Genomic DNA, 13952 nt, shown 5'->3' with positions numbered 1-13952 from the left:
GCGTTAGCAGGGAGGAAGGGGGAGGCCATGGCAGCTCGGGGAAATGATAGGTAACATCTGGACAAGAAAATCACACCCAGGGCTTGAGAAGCCAGTAAGCTTGGTTTCAGCAGGAAGGGCTGTGAAGAAGAAGGGGGAACGGGCTTGGTGAGGTGGGAGAAAGAGGGAACCAGAGACACCAGAGGCCCTAGAGGGGGAGGATGGTGGACACACCCCTTCTTGCCCAAGGAAGCTTCTCCAGGCAGCTGGGCGGAGTGTATTGGAGCGGGCAGACCCTGGAGACAGGGACATCTGCGCAAGGTGCTAGATGAAATCAGGCATGAGCTGACAAGGATGGCTGTAGAAGGGGAGCAGCGGAAAATAGCAACGGAAGGCAACAGAAACATTTTAGCAGAAAGAGGCTCAATGGCTTAAGGACCGATTAGGTAATGGGAAGTGAAAGAAAGCCACTTACAAGGGTTTCATTGGGTTGAGCCCGTGGGACAAAGCGCTATTGGTGGGAGGAGGTGAGGCTGCTCCCTTTGCCTCTTCTCTCTCTTCCGTGGGTCCCTTTAGGTCTCACAGGTCCCATGCTGCTGTGATGGAGAAGACGGCCTGGCTGCGAGGCCACTGGTAGGTGCCAATGAAAGACCCTGCCAGGGACAGCCAGATGCGTAAAATCCTCAGGCACACCCACTCTTATGCTGACCTGCATGCTGCTCTTCCTACAATAGAAAAGTCCAAACTCATTTGTTTTTGGTGGACTCTGGCTCCTCATGTTCCTGAACGTCACATGGTTTGGACTGTTTGGCCCTGAACTCATTTCTGGTTTCTTTCACTGCTGGACAATCCATCTGATGCTTCTGAACCAAAACGGAGGCTGTGGTGGAACCTGCGTGTCCTCTACAGGAAGGGACTCAAAGGGCTTCCTCCCAAAGTTCCTTGGTGAAGATGATAATGATTTTAGCCTTACGTTTCCTAACCCTTACTGAGAACAGTTTTATTCCAGGCTCTCCTGTTAGGATTAATTCTCACCTTTAATATTAGTATGACTCTTTCCATTTTACTGAAAGGAAATAATTCAGGAGCGTGACATATATATCATCTAATGTCATGCCGTCATCTAAGTTTGATCAGTTGACAGTAAATCTGATAAGACAGTCTCTGCTTTTATCTATTTATTCATTTATTTGGGAAGGGGCTCATAGGTCCTTTCATTCATGCAGGACAGTCCTGCTGCTGCACGTACCCCCAGTGTCCCATGTTCCCACAGCACAGCCAGGCCAGCGTCCAATCCACGAAGAACTGATTGACAGTGGCCATGAGCGGGCGCAGGATTGGAAGCTTTCAAAGCTTTACTTCTTTTATCAACACTTCTGACTATAAATAAGGAAGCCCACCAACCCCACTCCTACCCAAATTTCCTGGGAAATTTGGGTAGAATAGAGCTTCGTGGGGACCCAAACGTTGTTACTAAGGCTTTGAAGCATCTCAGCACAGGACCAGGGGCTCAGGTAGCTCCAACCCACAATGGACAATTCAGAAAGGTCACTTCGTTTGTTTTTACATTATATCACAGGACCGCTAAAAGTTGACTAAGTCTCCACAGGAAAAAGCACCAGGCACCCCCAGGATGTTGTTACCTCGGCTGCACATCTGTGACCAGTTCATCTCCTCAAAACTGTTCTTTGCTGTCTCATTTGCAACAGAGAGGCCCTGTGAAAATAGGCTGAACCCTTTAGAATCCATCTCTTCCTGTTTCTCTAGGTCAGAAGCAGGAATTAGACATGGATCTCCACATCTAAATGGCTTAGCATTTTTTAGAATGGCTTTCCTTTTGTTCCTTTTGTTCTACCAGCTAATTGCTTTAGGAGATCTTGGCAAAATCCTGCATTTTTACGTCTCTAGTATTAATCTCTGTTATGCAAAACGGAGAACACTGGGAATCTTCAAAGCGCAGTGCCTAGAATTAGAATGGTTTCATGGAATGCCAAAGCAGGAGGCGAGTCCTGAGAGGGACCTAACTCCAGAAGCTTTCCCTCAGGTCTCCATTATTAATGAAATGTGTGTTGTCATGGTGATGGGAGAGCAAATGGAATTGGGAGAAGACTTGAGAAAATATTATAACACTGGGAGCTATAAAATCTGTGTGACTGTGTATCTTGTGATAAGCTTGGGACATGACATCACTCTCTCCCATGACATGTCTCAGACACTACGAGTCAGTATCATACCCTAGGATCATTTGAACCAGATGGCTCTCTGCCTCCCCTTGCTTAGCTTGGCTCCTACGAGGCCATGATCGGGGCAATAGATTCGGATATCTAGTATTGGCAATGGCCAAAACCCATGTAAATTATCTACAGAACCCAAACAAGAAGAACACTGAAGAATTCCAGGTGGGGATATTTGTTTCTGCAGTTTGTGCAAAGTGCTTTTCTATCCCTTTCCCTCCCCTGCCTTCAGAGAAATAAGTACAATGTAGACTTATTGAGTATATATAGATACAGATCATGAAACCTAGTTAGGTGATGACTGTGTTTTCTGGTTCATCCAAGGTAGGTGGGTTTGAACCTGCTGTCCTGGTGTAATTGTTAAGAGTGGTTCTTCTTAGTGAAACAAGCCTCCAGATCTGAATGATACGTGTACCCTTGACTGGGCTGGTGTTGTGGTCATAGGATGTGTCTGGGAAGGATGGATACATCAGCATGGAAGGGGACTGCTGAGTGCACTGGGCCGCTCAGCCTGGGTGCAGCATTCGAGGCAAGGTGAAGTCAGGTGGCCAGTAAGGGATAGTCAATGGCTCCAACTCCACAGGACTCCAGCGAACCAGAAAGCCCGTCACCTGAAGAGCCGAATACAATTTCAGAAGACTGCACTCTTTCCAGGGGGTGATGGGGGCAAAAAGGGCATTCCCAATGGAAGGAGTAACATAAGCCAATACATGGTGGCAAGAAAGTTTGGAAAAAGTAACAGCCAGTTAGTTTGTCTCCAGAATAGGATATAAATAAAGGAAGTACTAGGAATATACATTTATAAGTACATATTATGGCCAGCATATGGAGGAGTATGAATAAGAGGTAAGAACTGGCAATGCATTTCAGTACCCAGTGAGGAACAATTTAAGGTATTTTAAGGAAAGGAAGAGTAACAGGTGCACCTTTGGATGATTAATCATGAGAGGAAGATACAGAGTAACCAGTTGGCCACTGGAAAATTCTCTTTCACTAAAGAGATAGTAAGATTGCAATAGCCTTAAAAGTTTTTATGATTAAATCAAAGTCAACAACAACAACAACAAATTAAGGAGTCAACTCATTAGATGAGAAACAAACCTAGTTGTAAGAAAAAAGAGAAAAGGATAAATCAATAAAAACAGAAAATGTATAAATACATTCATGAGATAGTTCTTCGAGAAGATGGGACTTCCCGTCACGGCTCAGCAGTAATGAACCTGACTGGTGTCCATGAGGATGTGGCTTCGCTTATTGGGTGAAGGATCTGACTTTGCTTTGAGGTGCGGTGTGGGCTGGCAGCTGCAGCTCCGATTGGACCTCTAGCCTGGGAACTTCCATATGCTGCAGGTGAGACCCTAAAAAGAGAGATAGTTCTTTGTGAAAATAAATGTTAACATCTTTCGACATTTCAAAGAAATAAAAGGTCCAAGTAAGTATATTAATTTGCAACGAGAGAAAGGATATGAGATCAAAACAAAAGACTTTTTTTTTCTGTCTGTTTGCCTTCTCTAGGGCCACTCCCGCGGCATATGGAGGTTCCCAGGCTAGGGGTCTAATCAGAGCTGTAGCTGCCGGCCTGCACCAGAGCCACAGCAACGCGGGATCCGAGCCGCGTCTGCAACCTACACGACAGCTCACGGCAACGCTGGATCCTTAACCCACTGAGCAAGGCCAGGGATCGAACCCACAACCTCATGGTTCCTAGTCAGATTCGCTAACCACCAAGCCACGATGGGAACTCCAGCGAAAGACATTTTTTAATCCATAAGTCAAACTGTCTTTATCTATGGTAATAAATTTGAAGTTCTTGGTGAAATTGATAATATGCTGGATAAAATACATATGCAAAATTTGTGTTTTTTTGGTTTCTTAAGGAAAGAACAGGAAACATAATTTTCCTTAAGAATTACTCTCGGGAGTTCCTGTCGTGGCACAGCAGAAACAAATCCCACTAGGAACCATGAGGTCGCTGGTTTGACTCCTGGCCTTGCTCGGTGGGTTAAAGATCCGGCGTTGCTGTGAGCTGTGGTGTAGGTCACAGACACGGCTTGGAGCCCGCGTTGCTGTGGCTGCACGTGGGCCTGGCAGCTGTAGCTCCAATTAGACCCCTAGCGTGGGAACCTGCATATGCTGTGGGTGTGGCCCTAAAAAGCAAAAAAAAAAGGGGGGGGGGTGAGGAGGATGACTCTGTCCCCCCAGTTAGTTGTAGATTATTTTGTAGTTGTCTTCCACCAATTTGTTAAGCAAACAGCTTATAATTGATTAGTTGGCTTAGAGAAAAAACAGAAATCTTCTGAATTCATTTTAAGAAGCAAGTATTATCATGATACTAAAACTTGACAGAGTGCCACCCCTGCAAAACAAAATAAAACAAAACAGCAGAGCACCGCAGAACAATCCAAGTTATAAATATTGATGCAGAAACCCAAAACAAAAGATCAGCAAATCACATTCATAAGTTTATTAAAAGAACTATGGTATCATATAAAAAAGTACAGCTTATTCCAAGATTGTAACACAATAAATATAAAAGTAAAGGGCTTAAGCCTTAATAGAACTCATTGGAATTCAAAAGAAAGCTCCTAAAATCCCAATAGAAAAATGGGCAGGATATGAATGGACAATCCACATAAAAAATAAAAATGGCTAATAAGCATATGAAAAAGTATTAACCCTGTTAGTTATCAAAGAAATGTAAATGAGGCATCACTTTTTGTAAATCAAATTAGCAAAGCTTAAAAATAAATAATAGTAACACAAATGCCAATAAACGTATGAAAATATGCTCAACCGCATTAAATCGGGAAAATGCAAATTAAAGATACAATGAAATGTCATTTTACACCCACTAGCTTGGCAAAAATGAAAATCTCTAGCTTTCTCAGGGTTTGGAAGGATGTAATTAGGAAGTCTGTGGTTCTGAGAGGGTTGGACAACTAGAAAAACAAAATAACATTATCTAGAAATATTGACGATGTGCACACCATTGATACAACAGTTCCACTCCTGAGACAGACCCTTGAAAAGTGGCTGTCAAATGTTTTCCCCTGCATACCCCTAAGGAATTTTGACAAACTGTGCCCCACTTGCTTAATTTTAAACAGCCACCTTAGCTTTTCCCTGGAGATTTTAATACAGGCAACAAATATAATTTCCTATTTACTGACTTGAAGTAAAACAAACCAGGGTCAAATTCTTTGACAGTTTAAGATTTTAATCCCTTCTTTTCCTCCTTAGATCTCCCATGCTCCCCCCAAATAATTTTATCTAAGTTTAATATAGCTTAAAGCTTGAAAGTCTTCAGTTGATTACCATACCACACATCATTAGAGCAAAAATATGTGCATTAATTGAATTTTTCAAAGATTTTCTGTATGACCATAAGGTCCTAAGCATCAAATTTTTCTTCTGGATTGAGTAATCATTATAATTATTAGTAATAAATAATTGATTAAAACAATATGAATAAATGACAACCTTGCTAGAGTATTATTACTATGAAACTAAAAACTTCCTGGAAATATATACTTTATTGAAATAGAGTTTTTTTTTCAGTTGGTTTTGGATGTCTAAGGATAACAATTTTTGATGGCTAGAATGAGACAGAATAAAGCACCAATTTTATTCCTGTTTATTTTTTTTTATAGATTATAGTTGCAAGAATCCTTGCTCTCATAAATAAACAGAAGGATGGTTTTGTTTTAGCATTGTCACTCAATTCTTTGAATTCACCCTAGCTGTATGCCAAATATCACCTAGCGATTTATGACTGATGATTTTATCACTGGGAATTTTTTTAATAATCTAGCAGCCGAAAGCTTGGTTTTGTGGACAACAACAACCAAAAAAACTGGAATGCATCTGACTTGCAAAATGATTTGTTATTCACTCATTAAAGTCATTTGCTTTCTCAACATCATCATAAAATTTTAAAATGTCCCTTTGTCATCCTGAAGTTTTTTTATACTCCAATTTAACGCACCACGATAAGAATCTGAATGAGTAAGAAATGTGCCTTACTTTTGCAAAGTGGGAAAAGAACTATTAAATAGGAGAAGTTAGAAAGAGGTGATTGAAGGAAAATGTAGGTATAGAAATTGAAGATAGGAGTTCCCATTGTGGCTCAGTGGTAATGAACCTGGCTAAGATCCATAAGAATATAGGTTCGCTCCCCGGCCTCACTCAGTGGATTAAGGATCTGGTGCTTCTGTGAGCCGTGGTGTAGGTAGCAGATGGGGCTGGGATCCTACATTGTTGTGGCTGTGGCTGTGGCTGTTGCCAGCAGCTGTAGCTCCAACTGGACCCCTAGCCTGGGACCCTCCACATGCTACAGGTGCAGCCATCGCCCAAAAAAAAAAAGAAAAGAAAGACATTGAAGATTGTAAACTGATTCCCTAAAGGCCTTCTAGGCCAGTGTGCCTTTGGAGAGGGCACACGTACTCTCATTTTAAGTCATTGCTTGGGAGAAACTCTCACCCAAGAAGGATACCAGGAGAGACAGAAGGATTTCACAGCACTCTTGTCCATAGGTAGACCCAAACTAGAGCTAACCCAAACATCCATGAACAGAGAGAGGATAAACCATAGGACCTACATATGATGAAATACTATACAGCAGTGAAGCAGATGAGTGAAAAAGTAAGTTTCTGAAAAATACATAAAATGTCATATTTACAAATTTGAACGTAAGCTAAATTAAATTGCAGATTTTTCACATTACATGTGAAAAAAATAGCTGACAAAAAATTCAATATTATGTTAACTGTCTTGATGCTAGGGAAGCCTAGATTGGGGAAAAGCACATGAAGAGCTCACGTCCTCTTAACACCCACTTAACTGTGAGGCAGGTTTTAACATGCATCTTCATGCTTCAAAACTTTCATAGACTATTTTAAAATCGTATGCATGTTTGATACTGCAAATAAAATAAAAATAAAAATGAAATATGTTATTATATATCCCTTTGTATTTATGAAGTAATATAAAATTTTAAGTGGAAAAAACTGCATGCAGCTCTCCAGGTTTAGATGGTTTAAGCAAAACCAATCCCCCCCCTTTTTTTTTCTCCTGCGCTGCTTCTGGGAATAAAAATGGGTACCCAGTTTCTGGAAAGTAATTTAGAACCATTTATAAAGCATTTTAATAGTTGGTGATTCAATAATACTATTTCTAGGAATGTGTCTTAAAAATCATTATAAATGCTATCAAAGATTAATATCAAAGGGTATTTATCACAATATTATTTGTAATGGAGAAAAATTGGAAATAATATAAACAGGCGATAACAGGAGAGTGTTTAAATATATTATGGTAAAGCAATATGATAGATCATTCAGCCATTAAATTACGTTTAAAAATAATATTTAATTAACAGCATAGTCCCAAAGCTTAGGCTTGATTAAGGGAATAAAACTAGAAAAGTGCATGTACATCATGTTTCCAATGATTAATTAATGTGTGTGTCTGTGTTTGAGTGTGTGGTTGGTGTGCTTTTATACAAGAGTTGAGCCCAAGAAATGCCACTTCTCCTTATCTTGCGGATTCTGCTGCCTCATTTCCTACCTAAGCTATGAGGAAATGCACTCTCAGCTGGATGCCCTCTTTGACCCTCTCTAGCACGTAACCGCCCTGGCCATTGAGCCTGGGTCACTGGGGACCTGACTTACATGTGAGGTCTCTATGTACCTAAACTGCTATAGTGCAGGTGGTACACTATGGAGAGAGAGTCAGGCCATTTGAAATCAGGTCCTTACTGTCTAATTAGCCCAATCATTATTAATAGATAATGAATCCTCTCTTTGCTGGAATGAGTTTCCTTGCCTACTGTTATCCAAATTCTCCAATTTCCAGATACATATCTCCTCACTGCTCCTCTGTAAACCTGCTCTTATTTTGTCTCCTGACTCCCTCCCTACTCAGGATGCACCTGCTGCTCTTATCTGCATCCCTGATGCCCCATCCTACACAATTTTGCACGTATACCAGTTATACTAGTGTTCACAAATCATTTTCTTTTTATCTGCACTAATAGTTCTTTTTTAAAAAAATCATCTTAATCTTACGATTACCAATGTACTTAGGACAGGGCTGGAAAACAAGGGGATACCCATTACTTAATGGTTAATTGGTTAATTGACTGAATAATTAGCCTAGCTTTCATATGACTTTTGGTGTTGGATCTAAAATGCAGATTCTTAAACATCATCTTTTACTTTCCTCCTCATAGATAGTACCATCTTTTCAATCTGAGTTTGGGTAAAAGACAGTTCAGATACTGAGAAGGAAAAGCAGAAAGGCAAGGAGAGTGAGGTCCTTTGATGTGCTTGCTACACAGAGAACTAGAGAAAATGCAAATGTTCCCTTCAACTAAGAGAAGCTTATCAATATTAAGAAGTACATGGAAAAGAAGAAAGAGGGAAGAAAAAATATATAACACTTAACAAGAGGATAATTTAGCTTGTTGGCAAGCACTTAGGCGTCTGGTTCATGAAAAATTACTCACACAATTGCAAAGCAGGTTTTTCTGGGCTTTTGTGTGTGAATCATGGTATTGATTTCATGCAAATAATCACATTTTTTTGGGTGTTAGGCTGTAGAAGGCTGGAGGGGGAGGGGGAGTTGAGAGAAAATCAAAGAGGGTGGAGAAAGAGAAGCCTGTTGCTCTCCCAGTCTTGCTGCAGTGACCAGAGCTGGACAGCACAAACATTGCTAATTAAAAGATGGAAGCCACTTCCTTCTCTTTTCTTCTCTCGAAGTTTCCTCCAGAGAGATCCTTGCCAAAGAGAGCCTTTTATTCCCCTGTTTTGGTTGGAATAGAATTACTGGAAGGGAGAAAGAAGGAAGATTCTGGATGTACCTTAGGGATAAAAATGGACTTGATTTTTGTTGAAAAACAACCCATGTCCATAGCCATGGCAGAATGTGATAGGGGCTTTTTTTTTGGCTGAGAAAAATCCACTGGCTTGTTTGCCAGTTGGTCTATTTGGTGGATCTACCAAAGTAATGAGGTTTGTCTTTTAAATTTAAAAATAAAGAATTAGTTTGCTAGTGGAAGCATTTAGGAGACCTCAGGTTGGGACAATAACGTGACCATAGCAAAAATATGTAAGGTTAATTGGGTGTTCACTCTTTGCCATGCTTAGTTCCAAGTGTTTTTCATATTTTCATTTATCTTCATACCCATCCTATGAGGTAGGAGTTTACCAATGAGCAAATGTTAATGCTCGGGCAGTTTGAAGCATGGACGTTCCAGAGTTCACGTCTGTTCGTACATGTCACTTGGGTTCCAAAGGGCCCGTGGCTCTAATCGCTGGTGACGTGGCAAAACTAGGCAGAAGGGTAAGAAGTGCTGAGGGTCGGAGATGAGGAGAAACTGAGGATGGTACTCAAGAGAGAAAGCCCCCAAAGGAAGCAAAGCTTAAGAAAAGAAACATCGCATCCAGAATTCATGGGCCAGGAGTCTCAGTGAACATGCAGGGCAGAGAGCCTGACGCAACCGTGGATAAAACCCAGCCGTGAGCAGGTGGATCCCTGGGGGCACACTGTGGGCCCCAACATGGAGAACCGGGTCCAGATGCAAACGCTACATCATCCCTCAGCAGTCTAACCACTTATGCTAATGATGCCAACGAAAGTCCTTCTGTGCCCTCATATTTCAGGCCCTAGTAGAGCTGATTCTGAGGCTAAGTCTAGTTCGCTCACAGAAGATAAAATCAAAATATAGCAAAGAATCTTTTTCTCAAGTCTGCTTGTTGTCAGAGCAGGAAGGGTGGGACCCTGCCTGTCTGAACTGGGATTACTGCTCCGAATAGAGAAATAATTCTCTTTCTCTTTACTCAACCTCTGCTGCATGGCTACAGGCTCTTCTATCTCATTGTGGGATAAGTTGTCAAAATCAGAGATAAACTCTTCTCTCATTTTACACGTGTTTGCCCATGCTTTTCCTCCCACTGGGCCCCTTGGAACGTTATTTCCTTATAATTTTTTAATTGTCAGTGTTTCAAAGACAGGCTAACTACATGGCTTGCTTGGGTAGCTAGTCCAAGTCCCATTGCCAGCTCTGTTTGGCTGGGGAAGAAGGAAGTGGCTTGATGGAGTTGCTGAAGAGTTCCTTGGGGCTTTGAACAAATTGCTCTAATATGAGAAGTCACCACTCTGCTTCCCGGTGTCATTAAGGAGCCCCATGTGAAGGCGCAATATTAGTTTTCACTTAGAGAGCGAAGGCCACCAACAACTGGAGAAAAGAAAGCTGAAATGTGGTTAATGGGCCAATTTGGTGACCCAATTTGGAACCCAGACATTTACCTCCTGCCAAGCTCTCTCAAATTTGTACAATACACAGACTGAGCGAAGACTTGGAGGCTTGGCGAGAAGATCAATGCATTTGTTCATTCTATTAAGGAGAAAGAGAAAGACATCGCTTATATTTCTTTCTTTCAAAATCAATCCCTCCACCTCATAGGCATGAGAATTACACAGCACTGTCTTTTGTTCAGAAAGCTGGAATGTGTCCCAGCAGGAAGGTCAAGTTTTAAGTAAGGAAATTTGAACTAATAATCAGCCTTTCACCTCAAGGATGTCTGTTGTATTAAAAACTTAATAAATATTAATTACATGGTAAGGCTGGCCCCATTTCATTTCATGGATCTAACTCACCTGAGTCTTTTTTTTTTTTTTTTTTTAATTTTCAGAGAAAAGGGCCATTTTTCCTTTATAAGAAATCCTGTAGTATGACCTGACTTTCGATTTATTTGGGGGTTTTCTTTCTAATCCGAGGGCTACAACAAAATTTGCCTACATCTGGATATCTCACGGAATTGGTTTCTTTATGCCACGGACAAGGGATGAAGGCAGATCTGACAGGAAGCAGGGTGCTCGAGGAGAGCGGAATTCTGCCCAGAGCCAGTATCTTCTTTCATGTAATGAGCGAAGGTAAAACTGCTTCCTCACCAACGTCTTGTCCTCAGTTGTCCACCCTTGGACCCACTTCCTTCTCTCCAGAGCAGCCAGCCTCCTCATCAGACAGTGGCGAATGGGGAACTACCTCCTAGCAGGGGCCTCTGTCCCTTTTACCTGGCTAGCATCTTCCTTTCTTCTTCTTTCTTCTGACAAAGAGCCCACAATTTGCCTGAGGAAGCCCCTTCCTCACCTTAGTTCCTATCATTTGAGGGTAGCTTCCGGAGGAGGCAATGACCCAGGCCTGCTTGGACAGAGCATCCAGCGCCCTCACCTCACTGATGGAAGGAATCGGGGATGGATGCGCGAACCAGTCCTAGGCAGTCAGCACGATCCCCGTTTTGTAGACTGTGATGAATAGTTTAAGGATGGGCGCACAACTGGGTGAGTTCAGGAAAAATCAATTCCAGGCTGATCATTTCAAAGAGAATTTTTTCTTTTTGTAATGAATGTTATCACCTGCATAGTTGTACAATGATCACCACAACCCAATTTTATAGCATTTCCACCCCAAACTCCCAGCGCATCCTCCCACCCCCCAACCTGTCTCCTTTGGGAACCGTAAGATTTTCCAAGTCTGCGATTCAGTATCTATTCTGCAAAGAAGTTCACTGTGTCCTTTTTCAGATTCCACATGTAAGTGGTAGCATCTGACGTTGGTGTCTCCCTGTCTCAATAACTTCACTCAGCATGGTCATGTCTAGGTCCATCCATGTTGCTGCAAATGCCCTTATTTCGTTCCTTTAACGGCTGAGTAATATTCCATTGTGTATATGTACCACCTCTTCTCTATCCACTCCTCTGCCAATGGACATTTAGGTTGTTTCCATGTCTTGGCTGAGAATTTTTCTTTCTGATCGGTGTGGAACTGGAAAGTCATCAGCCTGGAGATGATGGGGGCCATTCACAGAGAGGTCCTGCCTGAGACTAAGACCCACACGAAGGGGAACAGGGTGAGGGGTGAAAGTTGGAAGCCTAGGTCTGTTGTGCCCCTAGTCGACCATGTCATGGACTAGTTTTACCTCTGGACTTTCCTTAGATGTTAGCTAGTAAGGTCCCTATTGCCTTAAGTCAGTTTGGGTTGAGTTGTTGTCACTTGCAGGTATTAATATAGCATCTATTCCAAAATATGATTAGTTCATCAACAAGCATTACAGGCTATTACAAAATACTGAATATAGTTCCCTCTGCTATACAGTAGGTCCTTGTTTATCTATTTCTATTTTAGAAATAAATTTGTATCATTTTTTTAGATTCCATTTATAAGTAATATCATTTGACATTTGTCTTTTTCTGTCTGATTTATTTCACTCCATATGATAATCTCTAGGTCCATCCATGTTGGTGCAAATGGCATTATTTCATTCTTTTTATGGCCGAGTAGTGTTCTATCATATGGTGCAGCCACTATGGAACACAGTATGGAGTTTCCTTAAAGAGCTAAACATACACTTATTATATGATCCTATGAACATATAACCAGAGAAAACTCTAATTCAAAAACATACATGCACCGGAATTTTCATTGCAGTACTATTTAACATAGCCAAGACATGGAAGCAACCTACATATCCACTGACAGATGAATGGATAAAGATGTGGCTTATAAGCATTTGTTTTTATATCTCTTACTTTCAAGGGATTATAGTTGATTCTTTGGAGATTTTAACAAGGTCTGGTTTAATAAGTTGTTTCTTATGCATTTAGGGAAATAAGAGAGGTGACGACTGGAATATATATGGGAAAAAAGACATATGCATAAATATATGAGCATGTGTCCCAATAAACATGCCCCTAGAGCTCTAACTCAAGGGACCCTGAAGGTGGAAGTGACATGGGCAAGCCCCATGTGGGTGATGAGGCTGGCTTCAGACCCAGAAGAAGTTGTGGATTTGGGGTTGGTAGAGATTAAGGGAAGCTCATTCAGGGGAGATCCCTGGTGGATGCCTGAGGAATGCCAAGTTATGGTGAGCTGCCCAGTCACTGCATGGAGAGGAACAGGCCTGGAGAGATGAAGGGGAAAGCTGCATCTCGAAAAGAGAGGGGTTTGAGATTGGAAGTGACCCAACTCGTGATGAGGATGCGATGGGCTCCGAAGCAGGGATTCCGTTGCTCAAGTGGTGTTTGGCAGAGCCTTTCATCAGTCAGGCAGAAATCAGAGTGGACGGAGGGAGACAACGGGGCAGGGGGAAAAACAAAGACTCTGTGACACAAATCTAGGGGTATACTGACAAGAAGGCTTGACTGAGGGATCGGTGAGCAAGACGACGTGTGAGACTTGGGAGCAAGACTGGCAGTCCTCCCGGATGCGTGTAGAACGGTGGAGGAGACGAAGAAAAACGGTGATGTCATCGTTTTCATACATTTAGAATGTGAGAAAGGAAGGATGAAAACAGGGTGAAAGGAAAACATAGTAGGCTTGATTTTAGACAGTAATTCGGGGGCAAATCCTGCCTTCCGTGGAGATGTGGGCATAAAGCTCAGGTGAAAGGTCGAGCTTAAGCTCAGAATGGAGACCTGAGGGTCAGCGCCTCGTGGTGTCTTCAGCCAAAGTCCTCAGAGTACAGTGTCTCCGAGGCAACGGCAACGGGTAGAAAGAGCCTGGGGTAGGTGGGGTCCCAAGGGTACGACCAGGCAGGACTGAGAAGAAGAAAGAGGAAACGGTAGCCAGCTTTGAGTTTCAGAGAAGGAAGACGAACGATTGCCAGTGTTTCTGAAAGTCACAGTGAAGGTTTTGTGAAGACGTTTGGAAAAAGTAAGGTGTGATCACACCCCAAAGTG

The 13952-nt window shown here is 42.1% G+C and overlaps 1 pseudogene; it reads right to left on the bottom strand.

Annotated features, from left to right (window-relative positions):
• Window positions 559-1469, bottom strand: LOC110255570 (annotated as a pseudogene).

Source organism: Sus scrofa, chromosome 9 (assembly GCF_000003025.6).
Source record: "Sus scrofa isolate TJ Tabasco breed Duroc chromosome 9, Sscrofa11.1, whole genome shotgun sequence".
NCBI lineage: Eukaryota > Metazoa > Chordata > Mammalia > Artiodactyla > Suidae > Sus > Sus scrofa.
The sequence above is the reverse complement of the archived record's forward strand: the minus strand, read 5'-3'. Positions and strand labels throughout refer to the sequence as shown.